We start from the raw sequence: 17,010 nt of genomic DNA, 5'->3' as shown, positions 1-17,010 counted from the left end.
TGGGGCACAAATCAAACTCTAATGAATGGCCCTTAGAAGCTCTCTTCCTCTTCTAATTGTGTCAGATAACTTTATTCTTGGGTTTCTGCATTTTCAGCTGTTTCCAATATGGTGGTTCCAGTGCATTTTTGATCAGAATTCTGTTAACTCTTCTGGCCACACTTCATTTTAACAGTGCAAAAAATATCTAGGAAGAGTGGGGTGCGTTTACCTGTGGAGTCTTAAACACTTCCGAATATTTGATAAGACTATGGATCAATATGAACTTGGTATTTCAAGACCCCAAAACTGTGTTGAATTGGAAAATAGTACAATAATGATTGAATGTTGTTTAGTATTTGCAGTTTTCCAGCCTGTTTCCCTGGGCAGAAACAAAACAAATTCAAACCGTAATCAAAACCTGATGCAGAGACTAGAAGCAATCACTTTTCCATTGCATACAACAGAATAACTCATCATCATCATGGCTGGGCTTCGCAAACAAAGATTTGGGAAGGGCTCTACCCACGTTTGTTACAAGCGCACTGGTGGCTAAAAAGGCCAATATGAGATAGACATGTCCGATTGCAAAAGGCACAGCAGAAAGGCTCCTTAGCTGGTATATTCTGCAACACACGATTCTTTCTGCGTTGTCTTTTCTCCTCAAGGGTGATCCTGCGTGTGTTCTCAAAGGCATCAGCAGCGTTATAGATGGTGTGTCTCCAGGCCTCCCGATTGGAGGCCAGAGTAGACCAGTTATGTTGATCAATATGGCCAAGGCTGAGATGTTGTTTCAGGGAGTCCTTGTATCTTCTCTTTGGGGCTCCTCTCTTGCGGTAGCCAGTGGCAAGTTCACCATAAAGCAAGATCTTAGGGAGGCGGTGGTCCTTCATCCTGGAGACGTGCCCTGCCCAGTGCAGCTGTGTTCTCAGCAACATGGCCTCAATACTTGTGACTGCTGCTTGTTCTAGAACAGATGTATTGGTCACATAATCTGACCAGTGGATGTTTGGGATTGTGCGGAGACAGCATTAATGGAAGCGTTCTAGGAGACGCAGGTGGTGGCAGTAGATGACCCATGATTCAGATTCATATAAAAGAGTAGACAGCACTATGACTCTGTAAACACTGATCTTTGTACTTTTTTTCAAGTGTTTATCTTGCCACACTTTTTAGACAGAAATAACTAAAGAAAACAAATCATGATTTCTGAATTAATGATGACCCACACCATTTGGGTCAGAGCATACAGTGAAATAACACAGAGAAATAGCTGCTGTGATATGGAAGGAAGAAAATTTTTGCTGTATGAGAACCAGTGAAACTCAATGTGATCACAGGGATGCTGCTACATTATTCTTTTAGAATAAACGTACAGTAAACAAATTTGAGACATCTTTTAGCCATAGTATATACCCTAAGAAAAATACATGAGGGGTCACTGAGCCCCCTACTGTCTATTGGTTGCAGTTGTGCAACTGAGGCTGACACCACGTAAAAAGCCTTTCATGTTGTTTTTGTCTTCATCACTTTACGAAGAAGGTAGAAGTTTTATTTACACACTGATTTAGAGACTTAGAAGCATGTATGTCCCAACCAAACTAATCTATTAATCATAATGTCTCTTAGAAAATGATCACCAGAGCTTCCACATGCACATTTTAATGCAGACAGTAGGTCTAACTGTACCATATCTTGCAGTACCCCTTCCAAGCCCTATTCCAGTGAGTAAAACAAAAACCAGTGCCTCCAAGGAGGATCTGTGACTTTCCAGGACAAGTTTAAGGGCATTTAGAAGGTGTTTAGGTAGTATGATGATACTCAAATATATGAACGTAGATTGAAATTTTAAGAGTGTAATTATCAGAATGGGAATTTAGCCGGCAGATTAACTGAGTTAATGCTCTTCTTTCATTGAAGTACAGTGAAGGAGATCATATCTCTTATGACAAGTGTTGTGCGTGGTATTGAGGTGTTTATTTTCAGGCCAACAGTTCTTTTTTAAAACCTGTATCCCCTTCTTATGTCCTTGATGTTACGAGATGGCACAGTGAAAACTTACAGAGCAGGAAAGTAGTTTCTAAACTATTTCTCAATTTTATCAGTAAAGTACAACCCTTCTTGAATTTCAGTAGGCATTAAGGTTGCCCTGGAGATTTACTGGAGAAGTGTAGGACTTGTGTAGGTGTTTTAAAAAAGCTTCCAAAGACCAAACAGATGTTTTTATTTGTCCGGGGACTCGCACATTTTAAAGATGATAAAACTGTAATCACTACAGTTAAGAAGTTTAGCATGTATAAAATTCCACTTTCCTGAGGACTCTTTCAAATTGTAAACAAAAGACTGTGTGCAGCACATAAGTATTAACAGGTCTCTGGATCTGATTGAGCAAGTATTGCTCCATTTGTTATTTCCTACTCTGTTCATTTACACACGCTGCATATTCCTGCATCTCTTTCTGTTTTTTCTCAGCTGTCTCTTTCCACACAAAGAACAAAATTGTAACAACCCTTAATAGACTTGTATCTATAATGCAGCTGAGCAGACAAGGGAGGGCTTTTCTCCACCTTTTATTTATTTTCTTGCTAGAAAAAAGTTCATTTTTTTGCCTTCAAGAACAGTGTAATTTCCTCTTTATACATAAATATCACTATAGCTTAACTGAAAGTGATTTTCTCTAATTTCTTGTCCAAAGACTTGAGAAAGGGAATGAATAAATAAAAAAATTAGTATAGAACATCTACAATTTGACCCATAGATTTCAGCTTCATCTGGGCTCTTAAGGTTCCTGTCCTGAGGAGCTTCAGGTCACCGGGAGACTGATGAAAGCCATTTGGAGTGACTGAATCTGTCAACCACCTGGAGGTGAGTTGAGCTGTGCTACTTCTTGCAGCATGTGTGTCTTGAAGGAGTCCCATGTCCCAAGGAGTGTACTGTGAGGGTTATGACACGAAGCAGTGCTTGCAGTCTCCCCATGGGCCTCTTTCATGTGATCCAGCATGCAATTATTGCACTATAAGCTATGTAGATTTGGTATTTCTCCCTTTGGAATGTATGCAAGTGGAGATGTTCGTCTTTGGTTCTGTGTCTGTAGCTGTGAAAACTAGCATACCTAGATTTCAACTTTTTTTTTTTTTTGTTCTTTTTTGTCTTATTAATAGTTTCATCTTTTCCTCAACTCTTTCTTCTTGATAATGTTCTGCCCCATAGTAGAGGAGGATTCTTCTTACCTTCATCTGCTTCTGCTTTCAGATATCCTTTCAAACATATTCAATCATTTTCATCTTTAAAAACTTTGTTCTCTGATTTTGCTCTGTGGGACTCACTGCTCCAGAGGCTGAGTACAGTGATATGTAGTATCATTGTCGTATGTAGCATCATTGTCGTATGTAACAGTTTATGTGACTGGATTTGAATAAAAAAAGTGACTTGGAGGGTACACGTGTATTCAGTGAAAAATCACACCAACAGATATATCGAGCTATATCTGTATTAAAAAAAAAATACAAACAAAACAAAACACCCAAACAAAAAAAAACAACCAAAAAACCAAAACCAAAACCAACCAAACAAAAAAACCATGAAACAAAACAAAATAACCAAAACCAAACCAAACCAAATAAAACAAAACAAAACAAAATCAACCAAAACCAAACCAAACCAAATAAAACCCAAAGCAAACAAAACACCAAGGACAGTCATGTGGTGTGGTTATTGGTATGAGCATGCTTATTTTTGACACTTAGTATTATGTCTTAGATTAAAAAACCAGCAACTGCTAGGGGAAAAAAATCAGTGGGTATGTATTAGAGTTCATGAACTTCAGTAAGCTTTCACCAGCTGTCCTTTGAGCTATTTATTTCAAATTAGATGGCAGTGCAGTCAAAAATAGTTGATAATCAACTTCAGCAATTAAAATCTTCATTTTGATCTTTAGGGAGAAAGAAAAATCCTTTCTTATTCTCCTTTGCTCAAAGAACTGCATCTTAAAAGTCCAAGATGGTTTGTACACTAGTTCCCCATCTTATTTGCCACTCAGTTGGATACAAAACTTTTGTCTTTGATGCTGTGAAATGTAGAAATAAGCCTGACAACTGACACTACACATCTGCAGAACTAATGTTCATCTCCTGTTGTGCTGCTTCCAGCACTCTCCCCACAGCATCTTTCTCTTCTCTGTTCTATTCCAGTAGCTTGTGCTCTTTCAGCATTTCCAATTCTAAACCCTTTTTGGTCCTCAGCTGGAAGCTGGCTTTGTGAAATCTTCACCTGAGAGGACAGAAGGTGGGAATCTGGATGTAAACTGTCTGGACTAAATACAGGATGCAAAGAAAATCTAAAAAATATTAAGGTGGGTTCTTTTGCTCATAAACTGTATAAACTAATATAATTTTAGATTGTTTTTCTTTCTAATGAGAAAAATGCTTATGTTTGTGTAATCCCATGGTAATTTGTAGGTGCCAGCTATATAGTATGTCACTCACAGTATTGCTTAGTACACTTAGGGATTTTTGCCAACCTCTGAAATGAACCTCCCCTCAGATGACCTCAGGCTTTGAAGGTAAATCTAGAACTGACACAGAAATGTTGTAGTGGTGAACAATTTTGGTAGTGCAGCAAAATGCATACATAAATGGTGACAACTATACAAGTACTAAATTACTGCCCATAGTGTAGCACTCCTTTTCTCTTGGTTATCTCTTCTTTCTTACACACTAGCAAGCGATGAGTGATTGAAGATGGTAGTGATATCATGTTTCAGTTAGTTTCTACCCTTTTTCTACTTTTAGAACTTAATAAACTAAAATCCTACCAGGAATTTGTATTCTGAAGCTTGTGATCTCAAATATGTGGAACCTGCTCCTTATCTCAGAGAATGAGACCTTTGTACCACTCATTTTCCATAATTTAAACTCCATAGTCTTCCTCATTTTATCACTAAAAAAACCACAAAAAAACCCCCCAAAAAAACCAAACAAAAAAAACCCTAAAAAAAAACTTAAAAAAAAAAAAAGAAGTTACATTCAGCATGAAGCCCCTTTTGTTAAACTTTCATGAATACCTAGGTATTTTCAAAAGGTCTGCTACCATTCAGTCCTAATTCTCCTCCAGGCTATATCGAAGAGCTTAGGTCTAAAGTGGACTGTTTTGAAATGGTAGTTTATCACCATGCGGGCTTTACACTTCTACTGAAAGTATTTCAGACTCACAGCTAATAAAATACTATACTAAATGTCTGTTAGGAATTCTGCCAGTCTGGTAGCACAATACATTATGATGCAAATAGAGCCACTAATTTTCCTCCACATTAGTGCTAGAATAGATTATATAGAACCAGGTTTAATTGCTGAATGTAATTGACAGCTCTTTCCTGAAGCTGAAGACGGAATTAATTGTCTCTCATTTTTACTTCTTGCTGTCTACATGTATCTTCAGGATTGCAAACAGGTAAAAGAAACTGTACTGTTGTGCACATGCTTTTCTCTCCTGATTTAGCTCCTGTCTAACTTTGTGTTGCTGCTTCCGGTCTGAGACACTGAACGTTCTTGGGATGATAAACAGATCTGTCAGCCTTGTACTTCTCTTGAGTGCGTAAGTCTTTTGCTGTGCTGATGTAAAGTGTGTTAAGTATCTGGGGGGGTGGGGAAAGCAGCTTCGCTTTTTCTCTTGGAAGCAATTCATTAACTCGCCTCTAAGAAATAGGCCAGGAGGAATACTGAGAAACAGCAGAAGTGCATGAGACTGCATAAACTGCTAAACAGTAGCTATTAGCTTTGCATATGCATATTTTTTTCTAACTGAATACTTCATAAATTGTTTCTTAATCCCTTTAATATTTTCTACCTCTACAGTATTTTATATCTTCTATTTAATCTGCTTACAGTTGTTGTTTTCACTAGGGAACTAAAAAGTGTGGCTTGAGAAAAAGTATTTAGTAATTAGTCTCAAAATCATGTGTGTTATACAAACACAGGCTGTTTATTACTCTAAGATTCGATGATATCAGTGGACAGCATTGCTCTTTGTGAAGCTATAGCAATCTCACCTTTCTGACCAGTGTGCTATTCAGCTTATGTGTACGAATACCTTTCCATTTGCAGCCAAAAAGAGCAAGTTTTTTCTGCATTCGCAAGACAGTGACTGTCTAGTGGTCGCTTAAAGTGACCTCATGTAAGACTGTCTTATGAAGGTGAACTTAACATTTGCTATTTACCTAAGCAGGAAGATCTGAAATTCATAGCAATTCATTATAAACATGTGAGAATTTACTCTCTTAATGTCTTAAAGATAAGGCAGGTGGGATGCTGCCTTGTACATTAATCTTTATAAGCTGTCTTCCTACTAGTTAAATGGTTGTCAAATTGAAAAGAAATGTAGGTGGTGGGAAAACAGAATAAGTATTTAAATGGAGATCTTGGTTCAACTGCCTTACACAGGATATTTGAAATACTAATAATACTCACCTGTGAGGATTATATTGTCAGGTTTAGCTAGTTGATTTCAGGGCAGTGATGCAGTGAATACCATTCATAAGTACTCTCCATGGAAGAGGTCCAGAGAGAGATGAGATAAAATGTGAGGAAAGAGCTGAGAGCTCTCCCTAGAGAGCTAGTGTCTGTGAGGGGCATGAAGAAATGTACTGCAGAAAAGGGTGTGTGAGGGTATGTATTAAATCCAACTAAGACTCTTATTTTAAAAAATTAATTAATGGTACAGGCTTTTTAAATGTGCATCACTCTTGTGAAATTCATGATTTAGTTTCTCAGGTGGCTAGTGAAGATGCATTTTTTTTTATGCATTTTTAGTTCTGGGATGAAGTGGGGCAGGGGGAGAGAAAAAATATGAGTGTGGTGGCCTGAATGCTCTCTCACATTAGTACAACCTGGTTAATAAATAGTATCATGCTCCACTGAGTTTATATTTAATATACAGATGAAAATTGAGGTCTGGCCTCTCTTCTTTCTTTGTATTTGAATTCCGTATGTAAAAGGCAGTGTTTCTATTTCTATTTGGTGTGGAGACAAATATTTGATACTGTCTCTCGCAGCATCCTTCTGGACAAAATGTCCAGCATGCAGCTGAATAACCATGTTATGAGATGGATGATCAACTAGCTCACAGTTCAGGTACAAAGAGTTATAGTGAATGGGGTAACATCGGGCTGCATCCAGTCACTAGTGGGGTTCCACACGGCTCCATCCTTGGCCCACTTTTCTTCAACATCTTCGTTAACAACTTGGATGCAGTGCTCAAAGGAATACTAAGTCAGTTTTCTGACAACACTAAATTGAGAGGGGTGGTCTACTCCCTCAAGGGCAGAGAGGCCCTGCAGAGAGACTTTGACAAGTTAGAGAAGTGGGAAATCACCAACTGTATGTTTACCAAGGGCAAATACCAGATTCTGCACCTGGGATGGGGAAACCCTGGATGTACTACAGACTGGGGAAAGAGCAGCTGGAAAGCAGTGTTGCAGAAAGAGACCTGGGGGTCTTCGTCAATGGCAAGTAGAATATGAGTCAGCAGTGCCCTGGCAGCCACGAGGCCAACTGTGTTCTTGGGGGCATCAGGCTAAACATTGCCAGCTGGCTGAGGGAGGTTATTGTCACTTGGAAGCAAAAATATGAAAACAGAGAAAAGAATGAAAGAAAAAATAACTTCTGGGGAACAAAAGTGAATAAAAGAGCCCCCCTTGGGTTCTTTTTGTCTTTACTTAGAAATTCACTTTGATCCTTCGGAAAAGACCTGGGTCCATAGGCTTGGAATTGCTGGGAGAGGTAGATATGAATTTTCTTCAAGTGTTAAATTGGTAGATGTGTTCTGGTTGCTGACAAACACCTGTAAGAACAATACATATTTCATTTGGGAAAGGGAGAAAAACTAGAAAGAAAGGATAAGTATATAAAATTCCCAGAACTAAAAGGTTTATAGCACTTTGGTATGTCTTCTCCAGATTGCAATATGGCTTGCTCATGTTTTGTAAAATGTATGAGGTCTGAAGGGTCTAATAAAAGTAAATTTGTGTAATTTTAAACTTATAAACAGCTGAAAGATCATCTGTTGAGCACAAAAATATAAATTCCAATGAAAGAAATGGGAGCAGGGAGAAAATCAAAATAAACCATGAGTCAGCTTCAAATAGAAAAAAGAAAAAAAAGAAAAAAAGAAACAAAACCAAAAAATGAGGCCTAGTTTTCTTGTGTGAATAAGTAGAGGGGTTTTTTGGTTTTATTGTGGGTTTGTTTGGGGTTTTTTCTGTTTGAGAGACTGAAATCTTACTTTTTGCATGAATGTGCATTTTCATTTAAAAGTAGGATTTTAGTTTTAGCTATCTGCAAATGTGATATTACCTAAATGTGTTGTTTCATTCTTAGGAAAGAAGACTTAATATGATCATTCCTTCTCAATTCTCCCCTCAGTATTTAATCTGTTATTGCAAAGAAATATGTGCTTAGCCCTTAGACACCACAGAATTTCTCAGCTGCCTCCACAGGAATTGAAAACATACCTTATTAGATGTCTAGGCATCATACCATGAGACAAAGCCATGCACAGTATGGATTTTTAATTCTGCTGATTACAGTACTTCTTGTGTAGTTTCTCCAAAAGCTTGTGACAGACTGGTCCCAGAGGTAGGTTACCCAATCTATTGCAACTGTAATTCCTTGCTCTCAGAAGTACATAATTAAATGAATATTGGTCTGACTTGTGAATTCTTGTAGGCAGAGATTTTTCCAGAAACTGGAGCAGTTGCCATTTCTCGGAAACCGACCTAGTTCAGAAATAAATAAAAAATAGAGAAGCTGAATAGATCTGACCATTTTAACTTTTATAGAATAGCTTGCTGTCTTTTTTCCTTCCTGATTATGACCAGACTAACCTTTGGGGGAAAGAGTGTGAACATCCAGTGAACTCACATAAAGAATACTGAAACTCTCATAAAACATAGTGAAAAGGTCAGTATTACACAGAATTGTGTAATTCAAAAGATGCAGTTCATAGAATGGCATTCAAGTTAGCTCATTGTAAGAAGAGCTGTTTTCCATCAGCTAGGAGAAAATAGTCCTCTCTGAAGTATTTTTCATGTTTTCTCTTCCCTTATTTTTACTCTTCATGTACATGTTAGTTTGGTGTGCTGTTTTGCAGTCATGTTCCACATGGGGCAGCCTCATGCCTGAGCAGTGGAACGGTTTTATTTTTATTGTCCTATTATTATGAGCTAGAATGAGACATTCAGTTACAAGAAGATCACAGCCACCTATATAATAGCCAGTGTTTAAATGAAGTGGGATTCTTCTTACATCAACTAAAATAAATTTTTGTGATTTGCTATATCGTTCATTTGGACATCTCTACGGAAAAGAATTTTTTTTGAACTTTCTACTTTTAATAGTTCTACAGCTGGCATTGTGTTTTATTATCTTCAGGCCTCCTGACAAGGAATGATTCTAAAAGGGACAAACCAGGTTTGAACCATTGGGCCAGTCATGAAGCAGGAGATGGTGTTTGTGTGTGTTTCCAGGAACATTGACATATGAAATTCAAAAGGTTTGGAAGTTCATTTGAGCTTTTATATCCCAATCTCTTTGATCAGGAAATCTGACTCAAAACTCTGAGAACAAAATATTTTCTCTTGAGACTTTCACTGATTTCCAGGGGCTATGAAAGTAGTTATACTTTCTGTGTTTTGATGATTTAGGAGCTTTGAAGAAGGCAGAAATATGTTGTGGGGTTGGGGAAAGCACATGGTGGTAGTAATACCCTAATACTGTTCCCATCAGTGACCACGAAGATGTTCTGCAGTTAAACTTCAGGAAAAATTCTGGTTTTGTTTTAGCAAATAATTTTATTCCACCTCTTTTGGGCTTAGCAAATGACAGAGAAAATAATGAAGTCTATTGATTCTAAGGTGTCTGGTGTATTAAAAAGCTGATAAATGAAGAATATTTCCTTTTATGTATGATATTATTGAGCATCACTCTTGTCATTGGTGTTATTAAAGTTTCTAGCCTTGTTTTAACCTAGCCCATAGCTATTAAATATAGAGATGACAACTTTGCCCTGAGACTAGGTGTCAGGAATGATGTGACTGAAGGGCAGTCTGACTGGCTTTTGGAGAACATCTATTCAAAGGAGAAAGGCATTATTGCTAAGCATCCTGTGGCAAGTGATTCTTTTTTTCCCCCTTCCTCAAACAATCTATGTGCATATGGAGGGAAACTTTCAGTGTGACTGTAAAAGTTTTAAGACTCCAGAAACCCTTCACAGTTCCTCTAAGTTCAACATTTTTGCATGTTCATTAACTTCCCCTTAAATCCTGCTTTTCTAAATGGAACAATGTTATTTCCAAGCAGACTTTAAAAAGAAGTCAAAACAACAAACACATATGCCCAACTCAAAGGGTCAGTGATCTTTGCTTCTCAGGTAGCTGGTGGGGAGTCAAAGAGCAGGGAAAGAGAGAAAGCTTTTTTTTCAGTGGTCAGCTTTCTTGTTTGCCTTGTTTACTCACTACATTTAATGTGTGCACATCTAAATCAAACAATTGTAATCCTCTATTTACAGCAGTGTCAGCTTCCAAACTTCTTGTAATTTGTTTCTATTTTATGTTTTTTACTGTGTTGAGAGCCTTGCTAACTACTTTAGGTATTTTTGGTGTTAGTAATGAAATAATTTATACTTTAATTAAACAGAGCTGCTACAAAATATTACAAAGGAAGCTGGGAGTATTTATCCCTTGATTTTTGTCTCCTTGAATTTCTAACTGTGTGGCACTCTGAAAAGTAGCTTTTACTGTCCAGATTTTACAGTGTGTTCAAGCATTGCTGTTCCTTTCATCAGATTATAATGTTGTTTTACACTTTTTGTATTTAATGGCTCTTACTATTTGTCTGAAATATGTAACTAGGTATACAGCAGAAACAGTACATCATCTGTTTTTCAAATACAGTCTTATAACTCAACATTACAGGGCAGGTTTCTTGTTTTTTATTATTTTATTTTTCCTTGTCAATTTTGTGTGCAGTAATGGTGGTAAAAACCTCATTGTTCTCCCCCTGACCCTGACCCTTCAGGTAAAATCAGGTTACTCTTGTATGAATGTTTTTTATTATTGTCAAACCATCACATCATCTCTACATGTACAAGATCTTAATTTTAGACATGCATCACTTCTGAGATTGCTAAATTCAAAGTAAAATAAAAACTCTGGATGCTTTCTGACCTTTCAGGAAGAAAAAAACAATTTATGCAATCATGTGTTCACACCTTAGAAAAGGATTAAAATAGAAAACACAAGAGACTGGAAAACCCGTAAAAATTAAAACATAAAAATTTTTTCTGTGAGTATGAAACAACGAAATGGGGAATAGCAATAATTTTAAGAGTGAATATTTTAATTTTGAAGCTAAGATGTATGCTGCTATATTCCCCCCTGAATTGTTTCATTTTTAGTATATTGCTAATTTTTATATCCAGTCACATTGTTGTCTGATTTGATATATGGTGTTAAAGAACTTCTGCTCTGCACAAATATTTTGAGTTAAAGCTTAAAATTCTCCAGCCATGCACCTTATTAGTATTTCAGATAATTTCTGCATAATTTACTATGCATATAATTCTGCATTTTTGGATGATGTTGTCAATTTGTAGGTTTACCATTGTAAATATTTTTTTGATTAAAGCTACAATTTTCTAAACATTTTTTATGATCTGAGAACTGAGATGACTGGATTTCTGTCTTAAACACCCTACATTTGTTTTTAAATTTCTTTAAGTTGTAAAATATTGTAAAATAGGACATTGAATTAGACGCTGCAATTTTTTGTCTTATTTTAGAATCTGTTCGATTCTAAATTAATGAGCATATATCTCATGATAATGGTGTCCAGTGAGAACCTGTTTCTCTCTCTTCACCCCATAAATGTGTCCTGTATGAATAATGGTTTTTCCTCTTTACTTGCTATGTAAAAATAGTAAATTTTATTGCTGTAACATGCTACAGTGGGGATCAGCAGAGAGTAGGTGAAATGAAAACACAGGAAAAAGTTCATGTGTATATACATTGACTTGGTTCTCAGTATTGTTTTGCCAATACAAGGGCCCAGATACAATATTTAAGTCTTTATCCTCTTAATTTTAAAGCAGAATATCATAAAAATGGCCCTTTTCATGCATATTTACTTTCACCTCAATTTATTGAACCTCCTATTGTGTTCTGAGTTAAAGCTTGTTGTAGCTTCAGTGATAGTGTTAGTCTCCTTTAGCAGGCATAAATGAAGACACAGAAGAGCTGTTTTAGTAAAGCCAGCTGAGAGACATTTTCAACAGCAGTGCTGAATCCTTCATCAGAATAATAAAATGCGACATTCAAAAGATGACTTGAAAGGTATGATAATTAATAATGGATTTTTTTACATTCTTGGATGCTGCATCTTAATTAACAAAGTACTTGTTCTTGTCTCTGTCTTAAAAAAACCAGAGTGCATACAGTCTAATTGTTAGACTTCTGCATTTAAAAAGAAGACAGAATTCTTTGGTTGGATGCTAGACATACTTAAACCAGATCACTGGCATGCATTTTGTTTGTCCACAGTAGCAGGAAGTGTTTCTTAATGTTTAGGTTTAAAGGGAGGTGGATTGCTTCTACAGGATGAAGCTGAGGTCATACTCTCAGTGGAAGAAATCTGTTCTTTCTCTCTTGGAATACAGAGCCTTGGAACAGCCTATCCAACCTGATTCATACAGTATGATTTCTTAGCTCATGTTTACTGCTGACAGAATGACTGTGCCATCAACTGATGGTAGTCAGGCAAAGGAAGGGGGAAAGCAAAGTACACAATACTCAGTCATTTTGCATTCCTCTGCTTTTATTCAACTACTGTTCAAAGGCAACTTCCATTATTTACTCTCCTTCTGCCTAGTCCTGCTGTTAGGCCATCACATTTGTGACATTCACCTGTTCCAACAGAAATTGTGGTATAAGATATTTAGGATCATTACACATTTAGCACAAGATTCAGTAAGTAAAGAAGGTGGGCTGCAAGTCTTCAGATACAAACACATCACAGCTAATATCAGAATATGCCAGGAATAATTACAGAGATTGAGTTGGAAGTAGATTTACCTTAAACATTTAAAACTCTCCTGAAGCCTGGAAACCTACATGAAGAAGGTATTCTCTGAGGGACTGACGTGACCTTGCACTTACTCAGAGTTTTTTATAACAGCACTTATTATGCTATTTTAATGGTGCTATTATCTCTTGAGTCAGTGGCATGTCCTTTGTATTGCTATAGCAAAAACAGGATAAAATACTGGGTTTTGCAGTTGTTTAGCACCATCACTGATTCACATTGCTGTTCCCTGAATAAAGTAGACAAAGAAAATTATCTTTTTTCTCCTCAAATTACTCCTTTCTCTAATTTTTATACACCAATTAAAAATCTTATTTTCAGTCCTCAACCTAAATCTGTTGGCTCTGTGATTTCACAGTAATTTCTGAAAGCTCAGTCTTTCTCCTTCACCAAGAATGCCTGTACCACACAGTCCTTGTGGAGTCGGCAACATAGGACAAGTCCTTGGTGTGTGACCAGTCCCTTGAGCACAGACAAAGGGTGGGTGGAGGAGAAGATTTCTGCAAACTGGAGAAGCTGAGAGCCTGACAGGGATTCTCTAAGTGCTTAGGATGCAAGGGTTAGTTTAACAGACTAAAACTCTTGTTAACCCTGTCTTGATATCACCTCAGTTTACCAAGTCCTGTTAGCAGGGAAGATTAGCCTGCCATTGCAGTAGCTTGGTTTTCTCCTTTCCCCAGAAACAGAGGAGACAGGTACAGGGGCAGCATGGAGGCTGATGACGTTACTCCCTTGTGAGAGAATGTAGAATGAATTCCCTGTACAGCCTGTGATATGGCTTCAGTAACTACAGAAGTATATGTTGCACAGCCATCACTGCGCATTAGCACTTCCGCCCTCCTCAGAAAACGCTGGTGACAAAACCCCAAAATTTTATGGTCAGGTTTGAAAAATGATGTGTACAAGGATGTTGTTCACCTAACTTATTTAACATAAATGCAGATATGCCTTTGAAAACCAATGTGCACTAAAACAGCTGCTCTCTCTTTTTGAGAAGAAGCTTGAACGGCTTTATGTTCTCAAGGTTACCTTCACAAAGTTTATACTTTTTTGTGTTTGTTTTGAGAAGAAAAACTCCTTTTTATTGCTTAAAGGTCATCTGTGGACAGAGTTCTCTAATAAGTAAACCCTGTCTTCTCCTTCCAATGGATGCCTGGTAGTAGGAGTGTTAAGTGGCTAAAATATCATTGAGTTTCCTATAATCAGGTAGACTTGAAAATCTTCTGAGGAAAATATTCCATCTATCAATATAATATGATTTATTTAATGCCAGATATTTTAATTCTTGCTAGTTTGCAGTAGTATTTAACTTTACTTTTTAATTAAAAATTTGTGGGAACCAGATTGTGAGCTACAGAGAGCTGTCTAACTTGCTTTGCTATGTGCAAAAATATTTTCTATTCTCCTTACAGCAGACATGTAAATTATAACTATTTTTATCTGATTTTCTTCGTTGATAGAAGAGGCAACAAGGATAAGACTTTTGTAGTGGACATGGTTTACTGCTTGCTTGAAAATTTTCTCTTGTCTTTTTGAAGAAAATGGGGAAAGCACAACAATTTTTTAATGTGTGTTTTACTGAATATTTACTATTATAAAAGCATTTTTTAACAATATAGAAATTTTTCCAGAGTAGATGTGCATTTACATCATTCCTCACAATGTTTACCCCATCAACAGTTACTGGGTATTAATGGAATTCTCTCCAGGGAAAAGTCTGTTGTCTCTTTGATGTGAACAGATCTTTTATCAATGATGATTGCTAATAACATTGAGGGAGACCAGAGAGGCTGTTAATTATTCTGTTTGGGCGTGCTTTGATGAAGTTATTGGCAAAGTACATCTGTGAACTTTCTTTTACAAAATAAAGCTTGAAATAAATCTGAAATTAGATTTTAAGGGGAAAAAATCCTGGCATTTTTGCCTGCAGGTGGATTGCAATGTTTGTGAGCACTGGCATGTTTGTTAGTTCAGCAACAATATTCCCTAATGTGATTCATGCAAGATAATTTTCATTTTAATAATAACCATTACTTATGTTGGTAGCTTCTTTTCCTGATAAGTAATGTGTTTTTCCCCTGTCAAATTTTTTAGCTGTTGTTATTATTTCAATTGTCATGCCTTTCCTCAAGGCAATGTCAGCAACCAAACAGATCTGACTCAGATAGTGTTCAGCAGCAAACACTATTGATCCAAAACTTAAATTCTGAGACAACACTGCTGCCTGTAGATGCCTTTAGCAGACGATACTTGCACATCCTGGTGGGTGAGTCTGAAGTGAAACCCAGTTGCAAAAAAGGGAATAGGACACTGGCTTGAGAGAAGATGGCAGTAATAGCTATGTGGGAGAAATTTCTTCATAGAAATACAATATTTTATAAGGTTGGAGTTTGGAGGTTTTGTGCTTCTGTTCCCTCAAGTGCACATGAATGGGCAGAGATGAGTAGTGTCACGTAATTCCTCCATTCTCATCTATTGCATTCTTCCCATGGGATACTGTCAATCAGTGCGAAAGTAATGCTATCTTTGCCTAACCATGTGTTTGAACCACTACTGCTGTTGGTTATTTTCTTACTTTTTTAAAGACAGTGGTTCACTAGTGCTATTCTAGCTTTTCTGCTATATAATATGGCTTTCAGACTGTTATTCTTTTACAGCTATGGGACCAAAAGCTAAATAGATAAATGTCTACTGTCTCTTGCCCTCTCCTACCACCAATTTCTATCTGCTCTTGGAAGTTTCAGGAAAAGGGGGTTTTTGCACCGCTTCCTAAAGAATTATTTCTGCATTGCTCTTCAGCAAGACTTTTCAAACTAGTGTTTATAGGTCAGATAATCATGGTGTCTTCCAAGGCTCATTTTCATGCACCCAGAATATCATCTTGTATATTTTTGATGTAAAGGTTTTTGGGAATTTTGAGTATATGAAAGTACTATTCTCTCCAAACAACTCTTAAAGATCAAATGTCTTGAGGTGATGCAGGTTTTCACCAAAACCAAACATGAAGGACAGGGTATGGCCAGTAAGAAAGAGTGCATGACCGTGTGTTAACACTTACAGATTCTAAACAGGCTTGGATTCCCAATAGGAAAAAAAGTATTGACTTACTGGTACTTAAATAGATATAAATATGCACAGCCTCTGCAAACTTATTGTACATCTTGTAATACTTAAGGATAAGTGTAAGTTTCAGCTAACAAAGCTTGCTTTTTCTCTCATGATCAGTTTAAAAAAAAATAAATTTGAAGGACACACAGAAAGGAACAGCTGGTTTCAACAGAGACTTGGTTGCAGTCTCCCTTAAATTTCCAAGATGCTCTGCTTTTTCATATGTTCTTACCGTCATTTCAGAATTAATGCCACATTTCACTTCTGTGATATCTGTAGTTATAGCTAGTATTGGACATCAGAAGACACAATCTCTTTCTGCCTTTGTTTTGGTTTTTGGTTTTGTTTTGTTTGTTTTTCTTTCTGTAAGGAATTTCTTCTCTATATGTATCTAACAGTAGGAAAATAACTCTATTCAACTTTAGAGATGGTGCTAAGTTTTATGTAGCTATATATCCCTGTTTGAAGTACATGCAAAACTTTAACCAGGGATTACATCAGCTCTTCCTTTCATGCAACTGGGGTAGCTGTTAGACCTTGGAGTTTAAGATCATAGTTCACCACTAAGCCACTTGCAAGACTGTAGGTTAGAAAGTTGATGAGCAGTACACAAATGTAGTGGAGGCTGTTCTATTATGTAATGGAGAACCTGGGTTACAGTAATATTAACAATGTTTAGGAATGTGGGGAGTTGAGTCATCAGATTACATATGAAAAAATGGTGGGGAGAGTGTTCAGAAAAAAATGAGTTCTTGCTGAGTGGCATGGCAGAATTCTCTTTGATTTCTTCAGA

This window comes from Chiroxiphia lanceolata, chromosome 3 (genome assembly GCF_009829145.1).
Source record: "Chiroxiphia lanceolata isolate bChiLan1 chromosome 3, bChiLan1.pri, whole genome shotgun sequence".
Taxonomy (NCBI): domain Eukaryota; kingdom Metazoa; phylum Chordata; class Aves; order Passeriformes; family Pipridae; genus Chiroxiphia; species Chiroxiphia lanceolata.
This window is presented reverse-complemented; position numbering follows the sequence as displayed.